This window comes from Cryptomeria japonica, chromosome 5 (genome assembly GCF_030272615.1).
Source record: "Cryptomeria japonica chromosome 5, Sugi_1.0, whole genome shotgun sequence".
Taxonomy (NCBI): Eukaryota; Viridiplantae; Streptophyta; class Pinopsida; order Cupressales; family Cupressaceae; genus Cryptomeria; species Cryptomeria japonica.
In genome coordinates this window covers 652,667,387-652,688,185 of record NC_081409.1, presented here as the reverse complement: position 1 = coordinate 652,688,185, position 20,799 = coordinate 652,667,387, and positions in this window count along the sequence as shown.

Sequence of the window (20,799 nt, the reverse complement as noted above, 5' to 3'; positions counted from 1 at the left end):
AAAAGCAAAAATATTCTCATCAATATTTTGTGTCTTAGGTATCATTTCCCAAAAGGATTTACAAAAAATCATTTATTTGCATCAAAAAAGGGTTGTCGTACACATGTGTGGTATGGTCTTGAAACAGGCATTTTGAAAAACTGGTTTTTAAACATGCCTACTAAAAAGGGATTTCTAGCATGTGGGTATTAAAATTAATTATATATTTGAAAAGTAGTCTCCAAGAAATACATTCTCTATTACTGAAGTTTTTTTAGATTCAATCTCTAAGTGCATTAAATTTTGACATCAATCGACAGAAAATTTGAAAAATAGAGAAAACACTTCCACTTTTTGCCCAAAAGTGGGACTCAACTTCTTGCAGCCACCCACCTAAACATCTATATATTAAGACACACGAGGACCAACCCCCAATTGTAAATACACATCCTTGAATTCGTTAATCACATTCACCTCAATCTTATCCAACTGCACAACTTTACTGTTGGTTCAAATTGGATTCAGCCCCAATTTTTGGCATATAGAATAAGGCATAACTTTTCCCAAAGCTGCTAAATCCACCAAATGATTGTGTAAGCTCTTTCCAAATATCTTAATGCTTAAAAGGAATGGGGGATTTTTTAGTTTTACCAGATTATAGGGCAACATTATCATCTTCAATTGTGGCTACTTTAACCTCGTTACTTTGTGACCCTAACTGGTCAAATCTCTTAAGTAAGGCTTCCTTTTGTTTTGGACAGAATAGAAGGACTTGCATTAGAGACATGGTAGTGGTGGTTTTTTCCATCTCTCTAGTGACATCATATGATCTTTTGGTTGAATATTCTCTATTTTGCCCGAGTTTAGTACGTGCCACTTGAGGACCAAGAGGAGGTGGAGGATTGTTACTCATGTTGGGGTCTAGTGGGACTTGGCTAACCTTGGGTGGCACAAGGGTCGTGAAAGGTCCTTTCACCTAACTCCTCAAATTGCAAGTATTCGTTAGTGTTTTGAAAGTCTTGGGCATCATAGACCTGTGGTTTCACTTAGCATTCTCTTCTTGAAAAAGGAAAGTATCAACCAAGATGGTGGTATTAATTTTGTTAGATACATCAATTGTACCTTTCCCTTTAGGTTTTGCATTAACTTGGGCAATTATTATAACCTTTTCCATCTAGGCGCAATTAACTTCTAAATGCAATGAAGTGTCATGTAGTCTACACCAATTGGTCATCAAGTTCATATCAACCATGTTGATAGTTTGAGTAGAAGTCACATTGTCTCTAGCATCAGAATAGTTGTGGTTCACTCCCCATTATTTGGACCAATGTTCCATTGAAGGTTGTATGTATTTTGATTATATCTCTTAAACTAGTTTTGATTCTGATAAGCCCTCTATTTGTTATACTATTGAGACTAATTATGTCCACCTGGAGGGTTTACTTTGAATTGTCTTAGCTCAGTGGTAAATTGAGAGAGGATCTTCATCAGTGCCTCTACTTCTATTGAAAGGTGTGTACCTTGGTTTGTAGAGGATGATCTAGGCATTTGATTTGGCAATGTAACATTGGAGACATTCTATTGCTGCCCTATTCCATGGGTTTGATCATTTACATGAACTTGTGGATTAGCAGGGTTGGCATTATACCAAGGCAAAGCTTACAATGCGGGTTGTTGGTTCATAACCTTTTGATGGTCCATATAGAGGATTTGGGTTCATTGTAGGAGTTTCCAATGCTATATATCTTGGATTAGGGCGAGGAACTTGGGTGTAGTTCCCATAGGGCATGCCCAAGTGAAGATTATGCCCTATTCCCCCAAGTGTCTGGTTTAGTTCTTGATTCATTTTAAGAGTGAGTGTGTAAACTTTGGCCAAGGTGTTTCTATGTTGTTGCTCAACAGTCTTCTTAATGAACATCACACTCCATGGATCAATGAATCTTAAGTATGCCTCAATGACCACTACCTCCATAATCTAATAATGATATTGCAACATCTTATATGCTCATTGGAACTTGGTATTAAAAGTAGTTAAAGGTTCATTTGGTTGCTTTCGTACAGAAGCGAAGTGGTGATAAAGGGTAGTAGGATCCATGTAAACCCTGAACTGGGAAATGAAAGCTTGTTCCAAAATATCCCAACTAGTGATAGAGTAAGAAAGCAATGTTAGGCACCAATTGTATTCATTTTCCCCTAGTGGGTATGGGAAAAGTCGACATACCAAGTCCTCATATTGAATATGGTTTCGAACTAATACATCTTTGAATGCTTCAATGTCTTTTGAAGTTTTGGGTCCACCAAACTCAAATTTACTACAGAATTTATCTAGGTTCCTAGGTAGGTCATGAATCCCCCCAAGTATTGTTCCTAGAGGTGTGTTTGGTTGAAAAATGTCATTGGAGGTGGTGGTGGTCGGTTTTGTCTCACAAAAGGCACTATAATAGGTTGGGGACTTGGTATGACTTGGGCTTCTTGGACAGTGGGAGCTTGTTGCAGTGGAGAGTTTTTTTAGGCCTCTCCTTTATCCTTATTCCCCTTCCTCCTAGTGACAGGTCCTAGATCTACGAATTATTTTGAGTGAGATGTGCTTCTAATAATCCTTTGGAACCTTTCTGGAGAGAAAGAGATTATACGCTACAGCTTGACGAGGCCCTCCTTCTAGTGCCAAATCTATTGATGGGCCTTTTGACATACCTAACACAAGCTAAGTGTAACTAAGATTCTCTTGGAAAAGGAAAGGAAGAAAGAATATCCAACCTCCCAAGGTCTCTATTGTTGGATCACAATGCTGCAAGGATAAATAAGTGTTCACATGACTTGTTTCAATCAAGGGGTATGTTGGTTACAAATAGAGAACACAAGTTGAATCTATACTAAGTAAATAAAGTCAAAAGATAAGACAAGGTTGCAAGAAAGAATGTGAAAAGAGAAAGCAAAATATGTAACTACAAAATAAACAGACTATGCAATCTGATATTATCAACAAAATTAAGTATGACTTCCCATTAACATGCAAGATCATCGATTTACATGCAAACAGAGAAAGATGCTTCAGAGAAAACTTTTCACAACATTGTTCAATCCTCATACACCATTAACATGCATAATATGATTTGTAGAACAATAATGCTTGGAACAATTAAATGCTATCTATAATGAAAGAAGATACCAAATCACAGAAAAATATCAATTTCAAAGAGTAAAGTTTATTGAGCATGTGATCCATAAATTAATTTTATTGATTCAAAAGCACCAATAATCACTGATACTACAATTTTGCTTCATTCTACAAAGATCTTAAAATTTCAAAATGCATGAAAGATAAAATTACTAACTATTGACCTTAAATCATCAATTCTCAGACCCTCAATGACCTAAAAAATTACATTTATAGGACCCAAAATCCTCAAGACTTAGAATAAGTCTTTTCCAAAACTTTGCTACAAACTAGAGGGAGACACAGTTAACATGTAGGTTACTATTCTCTAGCCTAAGTTAACTACCCAAAAGTTCGCTCATCATCTAAAGTTGTTAGTTGCACTCCCTTTTCTATGTAAGTTCCTCTACCAAGAGCATCGTAAAAACGTGCATGTCAAGGATAGCTAATTCTTAGATGGATTGTTTAAACTAAAGTTCTTCCCCAAAGTGATCCAGGTTGTATCAATGCGCTACAATTACTCCTCCTTGGCCGAGATTACTGAGAGTGTATCTACAATTCTTCACATGCTTACTTTTTTTTTTTTTTTCTTGAATCTCTTGTAGTTTACTAACTAACACTCAATTGAAGATTGGAGTGGATCTAGGACATATCCTATTCGAAAATTTGATGGTTTCTCTCAAGTCTTCCATTTTATCAACTAAATCATCCACCACTTGGGTCACTTGGTAGGATTGCAAGATAAGGCACATGTATCTCTCCATTAACAATGTATCACACTTAAACTTCAGAGAGAAATTCTCTGTGATGCACCAGTCCCATTCTCTAAGCACTAACTCTTGGATGATCAAGCCATCTTGTGTACCTGTGAGTACACATTCCCCTAGTATATGTACAACATATTCTTCCTGTCCTCTCAGTAGGTCTAGGAAGGAAGGGTGTCCTTTCAACATCTCAACCCTATACTACTCAGTAATATCTCTCTTGAAATCCAACAAATAGATGCAATGTTGGAGAATAGTAAGATCTTCACCTCCAGGTAGATCTTCATTTTTGATCACATCTTCTCCCAAATCCTTCATTTTATTCAAGATCTGAATTTTCTTTCCATACTTTTGAGATTGAGCATCCCATTGAGTTGAAAGAAAAATCATGGTCTTCTTCAAGAAAAAAATATCTTCATATATTTCCATAGTCTCTTCTAGAAAGAGTTTTAACTTCCTCAGCTGGTCACTAGCCCATGTGTCCATAGTTGTCACTTTATCCTTCATAATGTATAGAGATTTGATCTCCTGATGAGGTAGTTTTGAGGAAGATGGTTGTGTATCTGCAAACCTTGAGTCGAGAGGAACTACTAAGTCCATGAGTACTCATCTATACTTTTCCTTTGAGCTTTGGCCTCTTGCTTGTACTTGTGTTCTTTTTCAATCCTTGGCTTGATGGTAGCAGTGACCACATCTAGTATGGAAATCTCTCCCCATTTTCTTTCTTTTCCTAAATTTACCTGGGAGACTTGGTAATTAGCTAGGTTGTGTTCTTCACCTTCCTTTTTTTGGCCCCAGAGTTGTTATGCTTGCCATTACCTTGCTTGATTAACTCCTAGATAGATGATGTAGAGTTTTTGGTTTCTTTCTCTTTCTAGGAATTTTAGCCATAACATCTTGGAGGTTCACCTTGGGCAAAAAAATTTCCTTTTCCTTTTAAAATTGAATTTCAACCTTTGAGGCACATTTGAATCTTGTTGGGTAGTCATTGCATAACTATGAGATCCTTGCTCCTATAGCTACTCTTCCTCATGAAGTGTTGATTTTATTTGTTCATTGAGTTCATCATTTTGCAAGGAAGGTCGCAACTAATTATCCTTTTCTTGTTGATGCTCCTTTGTAGTCTCTTCCTGCTTTTCTTCTTCATGCTCAATTATTTCCTTTTCTCTTTTCTCCTTCTCTTTAGTTTGACTTAAGAGTTCTCCTTAGTATTGGGAAGTAAGAACCAAATGATTATCCTTATCATCTATGTCCATTTCTTCCTCATGTTGCTTAGGTCCTTGTTGTTGAGTGGTATCAAAGATTTCCCCTTTTTCTTGTGTAGTCACTGGAAGCTCAGGAGGTTGGTCATCTTATGAAATTACTAATACTTGGGACAAAATAGATTCTCCTAGATCATTACTTAGATGATTTTTTTCTTAGCTTGGGGCTACTTTCTTCTTACGAGCCAACACTACAATTAATTCTTCATCAGACTCTGTCTCATCAGAGTCAATGTTATGAATTTATACTTGCTTTAAGACAAGTGGTGTTCGCATGCTTGTAAGAACTTGAGACTAAGAAGGTGTTGCCTCATGTTCTTGATCTTGTCCTTAAGATACTCCTTCTCCTAGATTCATTCCAATTCCTTTCATTACCGGAGGAATAGAAGCTTGAGGAGTAGCAAGAAAGCTAATGGTGACTCCTTTCTCAAATCTTGCTTTCAATGAATTTGATTCTTTGATCTACCTATCCAATTTTTGCTGCAATTTTGCCTTCTTAGCTACTGACATTGGGCTTTTGTCATCAGTGGAAGTAGGCTTTCTAAAATCTCCTCCCTTATTTTTGACATATTCATATGTGGTTTTAGATTGAGGATTCCCTTTTACCTTCCCTTTTCCTTTCCTCTTGGATAAATTTCTCTACTCTCAGTCCAAACCATTGTCTACTCTTCTAGACAACTTCTTCAGTGCATTTTTTATTTTTTTAAGTCCTCTAGTTCATACCACTTGATTGGAGAGAGAGTCCTTTGATATACCTTTTCTTCCTCATATAGTGGGTCTAAGATTATCCCATAATCTAATAAGTCCTTTGGGATATCATCTTCCATATCAAATGCTCTCATTTTGAAGGCAATGAGTCTACAAAACTTCTTTCTTACTTCAAAACTATCATGTATCCCTGCCTAAAAATATTCTAGTGCAGACTCATGTCCTTGGTATGTGTTTGGCATCAAAGCTTTTAAATTTCTAAATGGGTCAAATAACTTATTAGAATAATTAAATTCCTTAATATTTAATGCCTATAGCTCATGGATTGTTGTCTTGGCCATTTGCAGATCTTGGTACTTGCAATATTCTAGGATAAATGGGAAACCCACTCCTATCTTATGTTTTTGTGTCATCAAGGCTTGTACTTTCACAATTTGCCTATAAAATTCTAGAAGCACTATTCTATTCTTGTAATAACAGGGAAGGAGGAAATGATTTCCTATGTATCCACTCAAGCAAATGTATCTAGACCTTGGGTTTTGAATGAACCAAGTTCCCCATGTTTCCACCAAGGCCATGGCTTCTTTAGAGAGTTTGTATCCAACATCCCCTGTGAGCCTACAAATGATTGCATAGATGAAAGCATCAATTTCTCTTTTGAAAGGATCATTTGTTGCATTGAAAGATAAATGAGTGTAGAATTTCCATACACTCTTGTTACTTGGACCCTCTCCTAATCTTCCCTGAGTATTCAATCTTGGGTACACTCCACTTTTTGCTAGCACCCACACCACATATGAATTCATGAAGAACCTTTTAGTTTCTATTACATTACAGGTTTGATTGTGAATAAATTATCAGAGATAATTTGAGCCCAATCAAAATAAAACTTCCCTTTAAGGATGGTATACATGTAGTACTACATCCATAGATGATAATGCCTTGATTCTTCATTTCCAAAAGCTATATTCAACATTATATTCAAGTTATATGGGGTATCTTTAAACTTAGTCCTACGAATGTTGTCTTGTTGCCTTCAACCTTGTCTTTCGAGGCTTTGAGAGCCAAGTATTGTTCAGATAATTCTTGTTGACATCCACATTGATATTAAATTACTTCACAACCTCTTCCTCTATAGTTTGTAACACTTGCTTAAATTATGGAATTTTTAATATTAGGGCCACAATGTTTGGAGTTAGGTCAACAACATTACCCTTAGTATCCTTGCACTGTTTTGTATCTTTATCATAATGTTGTGCTATTGCTAGGATCAACTTGGGTGTTTGCATAGCTTGAGGGAATGCAGTACTATGAACCAACCCCGATCTTCCAATTCTCCTTGTTGGGATTCTTTCCATACACTTATTTGATTGCTTCCAGCTCAATATAGCCAATTTCTTTATCTATGATCCACTATACCTTATTCTCAAATTTGGAGGGAGTTATTTGGCCTTGGTTCTTGTACTTCATAGTGATTGGAATATTTTCAAGCTTTGCCTCTTTCTTTGTTTTCCTCCTGGAGCTCCCTGGGGCATCTACTACTTCCATAAGATCTTCTAAACCTACAAAAGAGAGGGTCAAGTAATCACCATTTCTTCAGAAGAAATATTTTATACCCTTTCGATATTAAATTTTTACTAAGTCATAGAGCTCCGAAAACTTGAGGTTCTAGTGTTTCAAAGGATTTATCGCTCAAGAACCCAATATTTCAGGATCCTAAGGACAAAAGGGCAATGACTAGAATACAAAAGGTCTAGAACTTTGGGATTTTGGGATTTTGGAGGCAAGGAATTCAGTGCTAAAGGCCTGGAACTCCAAGATTCTAAGGCTTGAGGGTTTAATATTGAATGACAAACTTCAGGATCTCATGATTCCAAAGATATACAATGACCAACCTCTAGAACTCCAGGGTTTCAAAGATAAGGAAGGGAAAACTTTAGTAGCATTCTTAATACCTTGAGATTTTGGGATTCCAAAGTTTTGGGTTGAACTAATCGTCTCGAAGAAAACTTTGAGATCCTAGGATTTTGGGATTTTGAAGTTCAAGGAGCATACTGAGACTTAGGATATAGTCACAAAAACTAGGCCATTTTGAAAATAAATAAAAAAACCCTAAGGTACCAAGGGGCCAAAATTTATTTAAACAAAAAAACCATAGGATGAGAGATGACCATGAGGCTAAAATGCCATATTTGCGAAGAAATCCAACTTATTTCTAAGCTAACAAAAGAACAAAATCCTAAACCTAGATCGATCGCAAAACCAAAAGAACAAAAATAAAAACAAAATAAAGCTGGAAAAATGAGACAAGAGGAAGGAGAAAAACCTACCTCACAAATGACACAAGAAGGAAAAGGGGCACCGAGAAAATCCAAACACCACAAAATCTGCAATAATCAACTCATTGATCAATCACCAATATCAGTGGAGCTCAATTGTGTGAAAGTTAGAGGATGCAAAATAAGGAAAATGGAAACCCTAGGAGTAGAAATAACCCCGAGAAAGCTGCGAGGTTTGAGGAATCCAAAAAATTAGTGCACAATAAACCTGGGATTCCAAGATCCTGGGGTTCCAGGGTCTACACAACTCATAGGCCATGAAGAGCTCATAACTAGAAGTCCGAAACTCTGAAAAAAGAAACAAGCGAGAAAGGAAAATTGGGATTTCAGGATCCTGAGGTTATGAGTTCATAACAACTCAAAATCCATTATGAACATAGAAACTCAAAATTTTAGAATCCTGAAGAAATACAAAATAACAAAGAAAACAAGAAAACCTAGGATTTCGGGATCCCGAAGTTTCAAGTTTGAAATAGCTTGAGATCTATTACAAACTCAGGAACCTAGAAGTCTAGAATTATGAGGAAAAAAATAAATGAAATGAAGAAAATCAAGATTCTAGGGTTTCAAGTTCAAAACAACTTGAGAGCTATCACAAACGCGAGAACTTGGGATTCCAGAAATTTGAAAACAAGAACAGACAAAAATAAAGAAAAACAAAAACTTGAGAATCGAGGAGAGGAAGAGAAAACCTAAGATACTTGATTGAATTCTCAATTGGAAATGATTATGGACTCAAATGATTTCAATTTTATGTTCAAATGAGAGAGGGAGTTGTATTAATACCAAATTTACACGTTTTCAATTTTAATTTTTAAAGAAGCTCAATATTAGAGAGTACTTTCTTGCTACTTGCAAAGCAAAGCATCATGATTTCAAAATTTGGGTTGAAAATCTTAGACAAGGGCACTAGGCACTTAGTACCCTAGTCCTTTCATTTTAAGCCAACAAAGGTCTTTGAGAATGGAATTGCGCTTAGCCTTTAGAAATGGTCCTTAAATTAAGCACAATTAGGCATAAACCGGGAGCATAAGGAATAACCACCAAAGTGAGCCCAAAATAAGTGTGAAATTATAAAGGAATACAATTTATGACACTATAATTACTATCTAATATTTCTTCATTGATTGGTTGGTTGATCATAATATTGCTATTTCAAATAGTGTAATCAATTGTATTACTTTTTTCTTTATATATCACTTAGTTAATTGGTTAATTAATTACATCCTTATTATTTCATAGTACATTTGAAATAAATATTATAAGACAAACCAAAGCATAAAAATCTAAAATAATTTCTCTCTATTTCCTTTTGTTTTTCTACTATTTCTTTCTCAGAGCAAGTGTGTGTTTTTTAATCTTATAATTGTTTATGAGTGTAAGAACCCATTGTTTTTAATCTAATATTCTTGTGAGAAGATGGTACTGCCCCATGGCTTCCCATGCTTTGACTAGTAAAGGCGTTGAGCCTAAATTGCATTTTGACTTGTTATCACCAAGAAACTTAGGGGATAAATCTTTCCTTAATCCAACACATATCTTGCCTAATATACATGATTACCATTCCCCTCATAATTCCAATGGTACGGATGAACCTTCAATACAAGTTTCTAATGAACAACTAAATAAGCATGACAGGGAATTGGAAGACCTTCAATAATTTGTGTATAGAGCACTTGGTTGGATAGGTTGTCCTCATTATTGAGAGTCTATGTATATTGATACAATGTGATTCGTATGGAGTCAACATTCTATGTAGATTAACTAACATATTAGATGAAAACCTTATAAACATATCTATCTACAGAAAGGTGCTTGGATAAATAGAACTCTCAAAACAAATTTGAGATTCAAGTACTCATGCCTACAACAATACCTTATATTCCTCTATACACATCCTCTATTATGTTAATTGTTGTGCAAAATGGTAATGACATCCATGTTAGTAATGAGCATAATCCTATCAATATATATATATATATATATATATATGTTCCACCTTTATCCACTCTCCCTTTATTTTCTCAAAGCACCCATCAACCATCTCCACCCCTCACATATCATAATGTTCCACATACTATCATAACATCCCTTCCAAACCACCATCACATTCTATATTTTCATGAACCAATTCACCTATTGATTTCATCATAAGCCATTTTTTTGTAAAAAATATCGTTATTACAAAAAATAATTAGCCAGCATAGGCCAAACACAATTCCATCAACCTCTTCCATCATATTACACAATTAGCCCACTTTCATGTTTCATCCTTAATATTCATATTACACAAAGAATATATCTACCACATTGTGAGAAATACAATTTGAAAGATGATCCTAATAGTCATGCGTAGGTATTTACCACCTTATGTAGTGATTTCATACTTGAGGATACCCTTCTTGTAAATAATTTTACCTAGAATTCCTTGACAGGTTGATGATGCTTGATAGGAGTTCATACATGCCTTCAATCATGGAGGGACCACATAAACTTGATCATGGATGATAACTTGGATTCTTGATCTCTCCTTCACTGCCTTGAAAATGCTTGATTATAATTGCTCAATAGGATTTGAATGCCTTGTAAAGAGATGCTAAAGGATGTTCAAATGAGAGTGTGAGACTTGTATTTATACACAACCTCACAAAATGTGTTGAAAATTTGAAGAAGGTGTTGGAACCCTAAATTTCATAACAATACCCCTGACATGATCACCAAGCTTTTGTGTTTAAAATGGTGAAATGTTGAAGCTTCAAAAGTTTTCTTTTACCTAATGTAGAATCCCACATATTGTCTCCATTATGCCCTCATGATATGTGAAAAATTACTTGTAGATCCAATAAAGATCAGTAAGATAACCTCACTAAGAAAACATTTCATGACTATATCAGAATAGCTATTTTGATTTGATAAATCAATGTTAAATACCGATATCGAGATAGCTAACCTAATCTAATAAATCAGTGTTGAACATGGACATCAGGATAACAATACCGAACATGAAGTCTTGATTGCCTGTCAGAATAACTACTAAAGGCAAAATGACAATTCTATGTGATTCTGATAGAACAAACTATCTCGATATTGCCATTTCGGTATAGTTATATCGAACCAAGCATGTAGATGTCTATCGAAATAGCCATCAAAGGCTGAAAAGAGGTATTTTGTAATACCGATAGAGTAAACTATCCTGACGCACACATTTCAGGATACATCATGCCGATACAAGTCTTGTCGAAATAGTATATGAGATTGGGGCAAGTCTAAAAAGTTATCTAGATGATGCAAGTTATCTCGATGAAAGAAAATACAAGAGAATGCATTATGTAGGTCCATCGGTATAACTTATGAAGTCGGAATAGCACATCAACAAGATTCTGATCATTAAAAGTATCCCGATGATAAATAGATAGAATGATATCGAGGTAACTATCCTGATTATAAACTCATGACTGAAGAAATCAATATTGGGGAAACCTATGGTGATAGAAGGAAAATGGAGAAGGAATCCTTATCAGTATAACTATTGGGATTGGGATAATGGATTATCTATAACCCAATAGTACCACCTATTATAAAAGCGAGTATATGAAGTCACATCAGAACAACTACTCCGTCAACACACTCTCAACTAAATACCTCTATCAAAATAATTTACAACGAACGGTAGAATCAAAGGTGAAGATCTTCATTGGAATAACTTGTGAAGTCAGGCATACAGTTTTTTGGTATGCTAATAGTTGAAACAATCTCGATAGGCATCATCCAAGATGTGTTCGGCATAGGTAACTCGAAGATCAAAATTAAGCTGGTTGTTACTTATCAGTATAACCTATGCCGAAATGACATGAATGACAAACAATTTCTAGAAGTGACTAAATTGTCAGAAAGGTGCCAAATAGACGTGACAGATGAAGTGAAGGGATGCAACCCTTGTATAGAATATTTATATGTAAAAAATTAAAAGGAAAGAGACGATAATCAATTGTAATAAATATAAAAAGCAGTTTTATAAAATATTATCAAGACATGAATAAATAAAATATAGTTAGTGTTCTTTTTTCTCTATTGTGTTGTAGTAAATTTCTCTTCGGATCAGTTCTTTGTCATAACCATTTGAAGAAAGTGGTTGTTATCTTAAATCTTTGTGTGATGGTTTTATGTTGTAATTGCAAGTTAGAAAAATATAGAGTGCATCTGAGACAAAAGGCGGCTATTTGCATTTTATTCTAATTGGTCTTTCTATGAGAGTTAAATTCAATCAGACTAACTGTAATTAAAGACATCTAATTATAAAATTGAGGGTTAGGTAACTGATAGATCCATCCAAGGGAGGATTTAAAAATTATCTTTCAGAGTTAAACATAGGGTTTGCAAGTGAATGACTAAGGCACTGGTCTAATTACATATAAATTTCAATTCAAATCATTTATCCACATTTTTCAATTTCATTTTTATGTTAGTAGGAGATATACGTAGAAGTTAGAAGGAAGGATAGTTTAGAAATCAGACAGTAGGAACTAGATTAGAGAAAAGATAATCAGTTAAAGAAGATCACCTAGAGAGTAGGATAAATTGGATAATTGAAAGATAATTTATCCAAAAGATATATGCCACTTTGAGATAAAAAACATAAGTAGAAAACATAATATGAAATCTTCTATAAAAAACACTAAGTGGAAGAGTCAATTGGTGAGAAGCTACACCCGCCTAGGGCTTGCTGAGCCTAAAGTGAGGGAGTTAGAAACCTCGAAAGGTTCACTCTATTAGTTGGCCAAATCAATTGAAATATTTGATTATTGAGCAGGGCATACTCATAGAATTTTCCAATCTATTGATTTGAGCACCAATAGAAGGCTGACATCGTGGGGAGCACTTTCCCACTCAACAAATTTTTGACTATTGAGGGTTCAAATTTGGGCCTATAATGGGAGGACTATAGTTCCTAATTCCATACATCTAACACCATGGTCCTAGCATTCTGGCCACAAATTGGGTTTGTGAGCATAAAGAGGTGTTATAATTCTAGATTTGGCTAGGGCTTGATCATAATTAGTTAGAATCAAAGGAATGAAGGGGAAAACCACAAAAGTAAGCCCCAAACAAGTTTTAATTGTATGGGGATACAATTTACAAAACTACACTTTAAAAGTTAACTCTTATGACTAATTTCATAAAATATGCAACATGGTATTAATAAATTAATTAAATAATGTTTGGACTCTCAAAGTTTGAGGTAATCCCAATAATGTGGAAGCCTCTTATGGAGGTTCTCATAAGGTATGTCATGCTAAATGGTAGGTTTAAAAGATCAATAAATTGGAGGCGTTAATATCCCTAGCTAAGGTTGTGGATTGGCCCACTGAGTCAGTTGATGAATAATTTTGGGCTTCTATGAAAGAGCAAGCTAAAAAAAATTGAAAGATAGGATACTTTAAAGTAGAAGGTGGAAAACATCAAAGCTACTAATAGTTTGGTGGAGGATAGGAAGAATTTGGAGGAGACTATTAGTTGTCGTGAGGACAAACAAAATAAAATTGTGAAAAATATAAAGGAAATTGTAGTGTTCTACAAGGAGACAGTGAAAAACATTATTTTCTATATGCAAGTCTTTCAACAAGAGTTAGAGAAGAAGGAAAAGTGCAAAAGAGTGGAGTTGGAGGCCGGTTCTATTAGTTTCCTCCCAAGTCTAGCAAAAAAAGTAAAGATAAAGTGAATGCAAATTCCACTCCACTAAATGAGAAAAATGTAATCAAAGAGTCATCCTTCATGGACAATTTGGAAATTCATACAAAGAGTGGAAGGTTGTGAAAGGGTCACAATCTTTTAGGTAATCTATAGCCATTATGTTGGTTGGTCTTTTCTTGGTCCCCTTAGCTTTTTGTTTCTTTATGCTCCTCTTTGGTGCTTAAGTTTATTTTTTATTTTATTGTAGTTTCACCCCTTGTGAGACCCTTCTCTTTGTCCTTAATGATAGTTGTGTAAATAATTTTTGGCCCTATCCCAGTTTACCTTATTAATTTTTTTTATGTTAATTAAAAAAATTAATATAAATTATTTAATTACTTTATCCATTTTCTTAATTTGTTAAATAAATAAATGTCGCATTTATTAATTTTTTCTATCCACCTAACAAGAAATAAATAAAATCTATTTTTTAAATCACATTTTTAAACTTAAAATTAATAAAGTAATTATAATATTTCCATTTTTTCCTTCACCCGTCTCATAGCCAAATATTTTACCAATATTTCAATTTCTTCCTTCCTCCATCTCATAACCAAATACTTTACTTTATCCTACCTTTTAATCCAATCAATTAATGCTAGTTGTTAATCTACCCACCTAAAAGCTAATAGATCTATATTTTCGTAAGCTAGTTGTTAATCCAAGTACTTGGGTACTTGGACCATACCTCTTGGTACTTGGAGCTTACCTCATGGGTACTTGAACCTTACATTTGGGTACTTGTCTCCATGGCCATTTACTCAAGGTTGTCTCTTGAGCCCATACTTAGTAATAAATATTATCAACCCTTCTCAACCTCCATCTACTAGGTCTATCATCATAAATGATCTTTGCATCCTCACCATCCATTTCTCCATATTGAATCTCAACCCTTAATTTATTTCCACATCATCCTTGACCTTTGAGAGTCTATAAATAGAGGCATTTCCAACATGTAAATCATCCATCCTTTTTGCATCCAACTAATGCTAAATTGTCTCTAGCTTATGCATCCATTTTAGCTTGTTTAGTAGCATTTTAGTGATATTTTGATCATATTTATTATAGATTCATGGCTTTTATTTGTATCTTAAGTTTCCATATCATATTGTTTATATTACTAACCATCATAATCTTAGCTTGTATATCTCTTGCATTATCTCTCATAGTAGCTTAGATGCATTTCATTTAGTTAATCTCATATTCAAAGTTATCATCTATTTGAGTCTTTGTATACAATCTAAGAGCACTATTGTGGAGATTCAATAGGTCCTTGGAGATAGAGGACAATGAGATTATTGGAGTCAAGAAAATACAGCACCATAGGAGCCCAAATGATCTCTACAAGCTGAAAAACCTGTTACAAGGAGAAGCAAGGAAGCAAATCACAGAAGAAAGAAATACACAGAAAATATGCTAAAAAAGAGAGAGCTGAATATTCACAAAATGTGTAATGTAAAAAATCTTCTTCTTCATACAATGAAAAAAATGAACTCAACCTTTAATAGGTCAAGAAACTCTAAAAGGGAAAACCTAGGTTTGCACATAATAATTAATAAAAGAATTAATTATTATGCACCTAAAGTTAGCTTAAGTGTAAAAGAGATAAAGGGAAATTAAATAATTAAATAAATATTATTTAATTAATTAAGAAAATACTCGAATACTCTAACACCCCCCCTTAAGCTAGACTTAAGGAGAAGCTAAAACCTAGAACAACTACTGAAAGCAAGAAAGATGGGTCCCGACAACAAGGCCTGATCAGGTACCCAAATACAATGAAATCTCTATAAACTGGAGAAATAGAGAAAACCACGTGGGAAAAAAACTCTACTCCAAAAAGAGATGGAAAAGAACACCACTGAAGCATAAAGAACCTGCAAACTCTGCCGAAGAATAACTGTTGATCTGAAGAACCTCCACTGAAAGAGAACATGACCAGGTAGAGAAGACTGTAATCTGTATGAGTGCCCTCAAATGACACTACTCGAATCAGAAGGCAAACAAGGAAAACAACTGAAATCGAAAGATATAGATGGCATGAAAACACCAAAGCTAGAAGAGATGATCAATCAAACCACAGAAGCATTAGAACCAATAGGACAAACCTCCCCATAATGCTGAAGAGGGAGAGGGACATGAACACTGAAAAAAATAGCCAAGAAGAACTCCATGACGAAGAACCAGGAACATCAAAGGTGCTGAGAAAAGTACATGGTGTCATGGAAGGAACACTCATTTGACACACATCATGAGGCAAATGTCATGGAAGGAACACTTACTGGACAAAGGAAGATGGAAAACAACAGACAAACATCAACCCCTTCATGGCACTTTATAAGTAGTGCATGTACAAGAAGGAACAAGTTGTGCATGATCCCAAGTAAACAATGCAAGATGACACTTTATCTCAGTGCGTTTGCATAAATATAATGTTACAATGATAATAAGACTGGAAACAGAAAGAACAACAAAAAATGAAACATTCTACTCAGAGAAGAGATCCCAAGACCTGAAACAACCAAGATATCCACCAGAGTGCTGAAAAGCAAAAAACTGAATAAAATATGCATGGAGAAGAATCTAAAAATAAAACTCATATGGCTGGAATATACACAACACACGCTTTCCAAAAATATAAACTTTTTGAAAAACGGAGGTCAGATGCTCATTTTATGGCTCCCGGAGTGCAAAAACAATACCTCACTTTGACTGAAAAAAACATAGTCAAACAGAAAAATTGGAAAAAATTACCAACATGACGAGGTCCGGCTCGGAACCAGCTTTCCGATGCCTATTCTTTTTTTAAAAAAATGACTTCATATGCCCAAGATATGGCCAAAAAACCAAACCCCCTCCAAAACAAGAGGAAGGGGTAGTCTGGTGGTTGTTCGGGCAGAGGTGGATAGTGAGCGACGCTCCGGTGGCGGACGGGTGGCACTCTGGTGGCCAGGTAGCGCAATAGGTGGCAGGAGGTGGCCAAAGTGGTTATTTCCGGTGGGGGTTGTTTCTGGCGGAGGCCACAAGGAGGCCAACGGTGGTGGGGCTGTAGGGAGGTCGATGATGGCAGAGCTAGGCCAGGCGGTGGGGCTGGGCCGGGCGACAGGGCTGTAGGGAGGCCAGCGGTGGCGGGCCGCAGGGAGGCCGGCGGTGGCGGGGGCCGACGGGGGGTTGGAGGTCGGTGTTGGCGGGAGCTAGAGGGCTGGCGGGGGCCGGAGACTGACAACGCGGGGCCTGAGGCCTGACAGATCTATAGCAGCGGCAGGGGGCCCCATAATACCCTGCGCACCGTGGGAAACCGCCCCCCCCAAAAAAAATTTGATTTTTTTTTTGTAAAAAAAACTATCGCCTTTTTGGATTTTTTTATTTTTGTTTTTTTTCTCAAAATATCAAAATCCGGCCTGGATTAATTAATTATTTAAGTTCCCTTTATCTCTTTTACACTTAAGCTAGCTTTAGGTGTATAATAATTAATTCTTTTATTAATTATTATGTGCAAACCTAGGTTTTCCCTTTTAGGGTTTCTTGACCTATTAAAGGTTGATTTCATTCTTTTCATTGTATGAAGAAGAAGGTTTTTTATATTACACATTTTGTGAATATTGAGCTCTCTTTTTTTGAGCATATTTTCTGTGTATTTCTTTCTTCTGTGATTTGTTTCCTTGCTTCTCCTTGTAACAGGTTTTTCAGCTTGCAGAGATCATTTGGGCTCCTGTGGTGTTGTATTTTCTCAACTCCAATATGGTATCAGAGCTTCAGATCTGCAGCTACCTGTTCTTGTTTTGAGAATTTTTGCATTGGAAGCAGATCTAGGGTTTTAGAATTTTCTTATGCACCTAGGGATAGGCCTTTTTTTCTAAGCACTTTGGGCCTAAACGAACCTCACCATCGTACTCAGAAGGCCCGAAAACCCATATGGTCATATAAAATTTGACCTATTTTGGTTCCTGAGCCTGTGGGAGTATTTTTTTCTCAGATCCAGGCCGTACGACCTTAGCACGGAGTTTGAAAAAAAAATTTCAATTTTTTTTTTTTTTGCCTTTTTACGGCATGTAGGCCGAAATTTGATTTTATGTAAAAAAAGTTGAAAAAAAAATTAAAAAAGGCAATTGTTTTTTTTTGAAAAAAAAAAAAGAAGTTTTTTGGGGTTTGTTTTCAGAGGGTACCGGGCTAACAGTCTGGCCACTGTACAACAACCGGACCTATCAGTTCGGCCTCTTGTCAGCCCCATCTCACTGGCCCCGATGGCCTTCGCCTCCTTCCGGTCCTCCGACAGCTTTCTCTGGCCCCCGCCGGCAGCTTTCCCCGACGGCCCTGCTCTCTCCCAGCCTTGCCGTTGCACTCCACTCCCGACCCGCTGCCAGCCGCTACCTCTCCCAGCTCTATCGCTATGCTCTGATACCATATTGGAGTTGAGAAAATACAACACCATAGGAGCCCAAATGATCTTTGCAAGCTGAAAAACCTGTTACAAGGAGAAGCAAGGAAGCAAATCACAGAAGAGAGAAATACATAGAAAATATGCTCAAAAAAAGAGAGCTCAATATTCACAAAATGTGTAATATAAAAAACCTTCTTCATACAATGAAAAGAATGAACTCAACCTTTAATAGGTCAAGAGGGAAAACCTAGGTTTGCACATAATAATTAATAAAAGAATTAATTATTATGCACCTAAAGTTAGCTTAAGTGTAAAAGAGATAAAGGGAACTTAAATAATTAAACAAATATTGTTTAATTAATTAAGTAAATACCAGAATAAATACTCTAACAGGGATGCATTTGAGGAATTTTTCCTTGCATTTATTTGATTTCCTATGCTTGTTAAATTCTCTCATTCTAATGTCTCGTTAGTATATTTAGGTGTTAAATTCCTTGTGTATATTTTTGGCGCCCACCATGGGGCAGGAATTGCCTGAATTTGATCTTTGATTGCAAGTATTTTGTCAAACAGACTGATGAATTTCACGTAACAACACATACGATTGTCGTTTTAGCACATTTGACCCAGAAGAGCGCATTTGAATTCCAGAAGCACGCATTTGACGTCCAGAATCATGCATTTGAAAATATTATAATGCATTTATTTTACACTTTTATGCATTTAATAATTACAGTAGTGCAAATAATTTTAACACATTTAATTGTCATATTAGCGCATTTAAGGTTCGGATTAGCGCATTTGGTTTTCAGAGTAGCTCAATTAATTAACAGTTTAGTGCATATGATTTCCAGTTTAGCACATTTGATGTTCTGCATAAAAATTCCATTTTTCTGAAACTAATTGTTGATTTCTTACTTGCAGGTGCATTTCCGCAAGTCAAAGACAAAATCTGCAAACTACTAACTAGTTTTTGCAGGTTCGCATGCCAAAGAGTCAAAATATCACAAACTATGTGCTTTATTTTGTAAAGTAGGCATTTAGTTTAACTTAGGTGGTTAATGTACGTCTTTACTTTCGTGTTTTAAGATCAAAAGTGGTAGGTATTATGCTCTCCCCTTAATTAGGTGATTAGAAAGCCAAACCCACCTAGATCTTTTTATTTCAAGTAGTGCATTAACTTTAGAGGGCCTGCCTCTCGAGCAGCCTATAAGGTTGGGTGAGGGGGAACGACCCAAGTGGGAATGGCTAACTCCAAGTTCATCCAACCCACTATAAAATAAATGCAATCATGGTGAAAATCATGGTTGACGGTAATGTGTGGGAATAGCTCTCCTCCATACCTTTTGGTATATCAAACCTTGGTTTTGAAGGCTGGAAGACCTCTCAAAAGGAGTTTATATGCCACTGCGCCGAATGGACGCCCTTACTAACACCTATTTTAGATAGAAGCCTACTTGGTTCACCTCCAAACAATATTATTCTCTCAGTGCGGGGAGGGGGAAGAATTTCTCCCAAAGACACTCACCATATGTCCCTCTTGAGTGTAAGTGTGAAGTCCCCTTTTGAGTCCTTATTGCTAGGCTCTTAACGGGATTCCGCTAGCTCTCGCAAAGGCAAAAACACAAGGGCCCTCTAGGGGTTGACAAGTTTGTGTGAGCTGACAAGGTACCAAGATGTGGGTTGAGAAATAGTATGTGAAGCAAATCTCTTTAGGTAGCGTGCTTGATTTTGTCTTCTATGTGTTATACCCATGAAAACTTGGGCTTTTTTCAAAGCCTAGAACATACACTTTATGTCTAGAACACTAGGAGAAACAAGTGTTTGAGCAAGTGTTTGTTGTGTTCTTATGATCATATCATCAGAAGAGACATCCAGTCATTGAAAAACTAAGACATTTGAATCTGGAAATTTCATTATGCAGTCCAAAATAGTCAACTAAAGTAGTTTTGCGCATACAAAGTTTAGAGTAGTGCATATAACCAACATAATAGTGTATGTGACACTCATAATAGCACATATACTTCACAGTTTAACACATCTGATTCCCAGAATATCATATTTAACATCTGTCACTATGCATATCATTTCAACACATATAACCAACAAAATAACACATATACAATTCAGAATAGCCCATGTGATTCTTACAGTCGCGCATACAACAAACATATTAGCGCATTTGATCAAAAGTACTGCACATTTGAATTAGCGCATCTGAGACAATGGGCACTTCTTCTCATTTTCAAAAAATTTCAAAAATATATTCATATACCCATTTTTTCCTAGAATTGGTTTTAACTCTCATAGTAGACAAAACTAAGCTAGAAAACACTAATTTAGTAGGTGAAACAATTTTCCATCATACAACCATTGATTAGTCTTACATCACATTCAATTATCTATTCCAACAAGGCTCGCCATCAGGATATATCTTTCCTTATCTAAATTAAGATTGGGGATTTGTAATCATATCTAC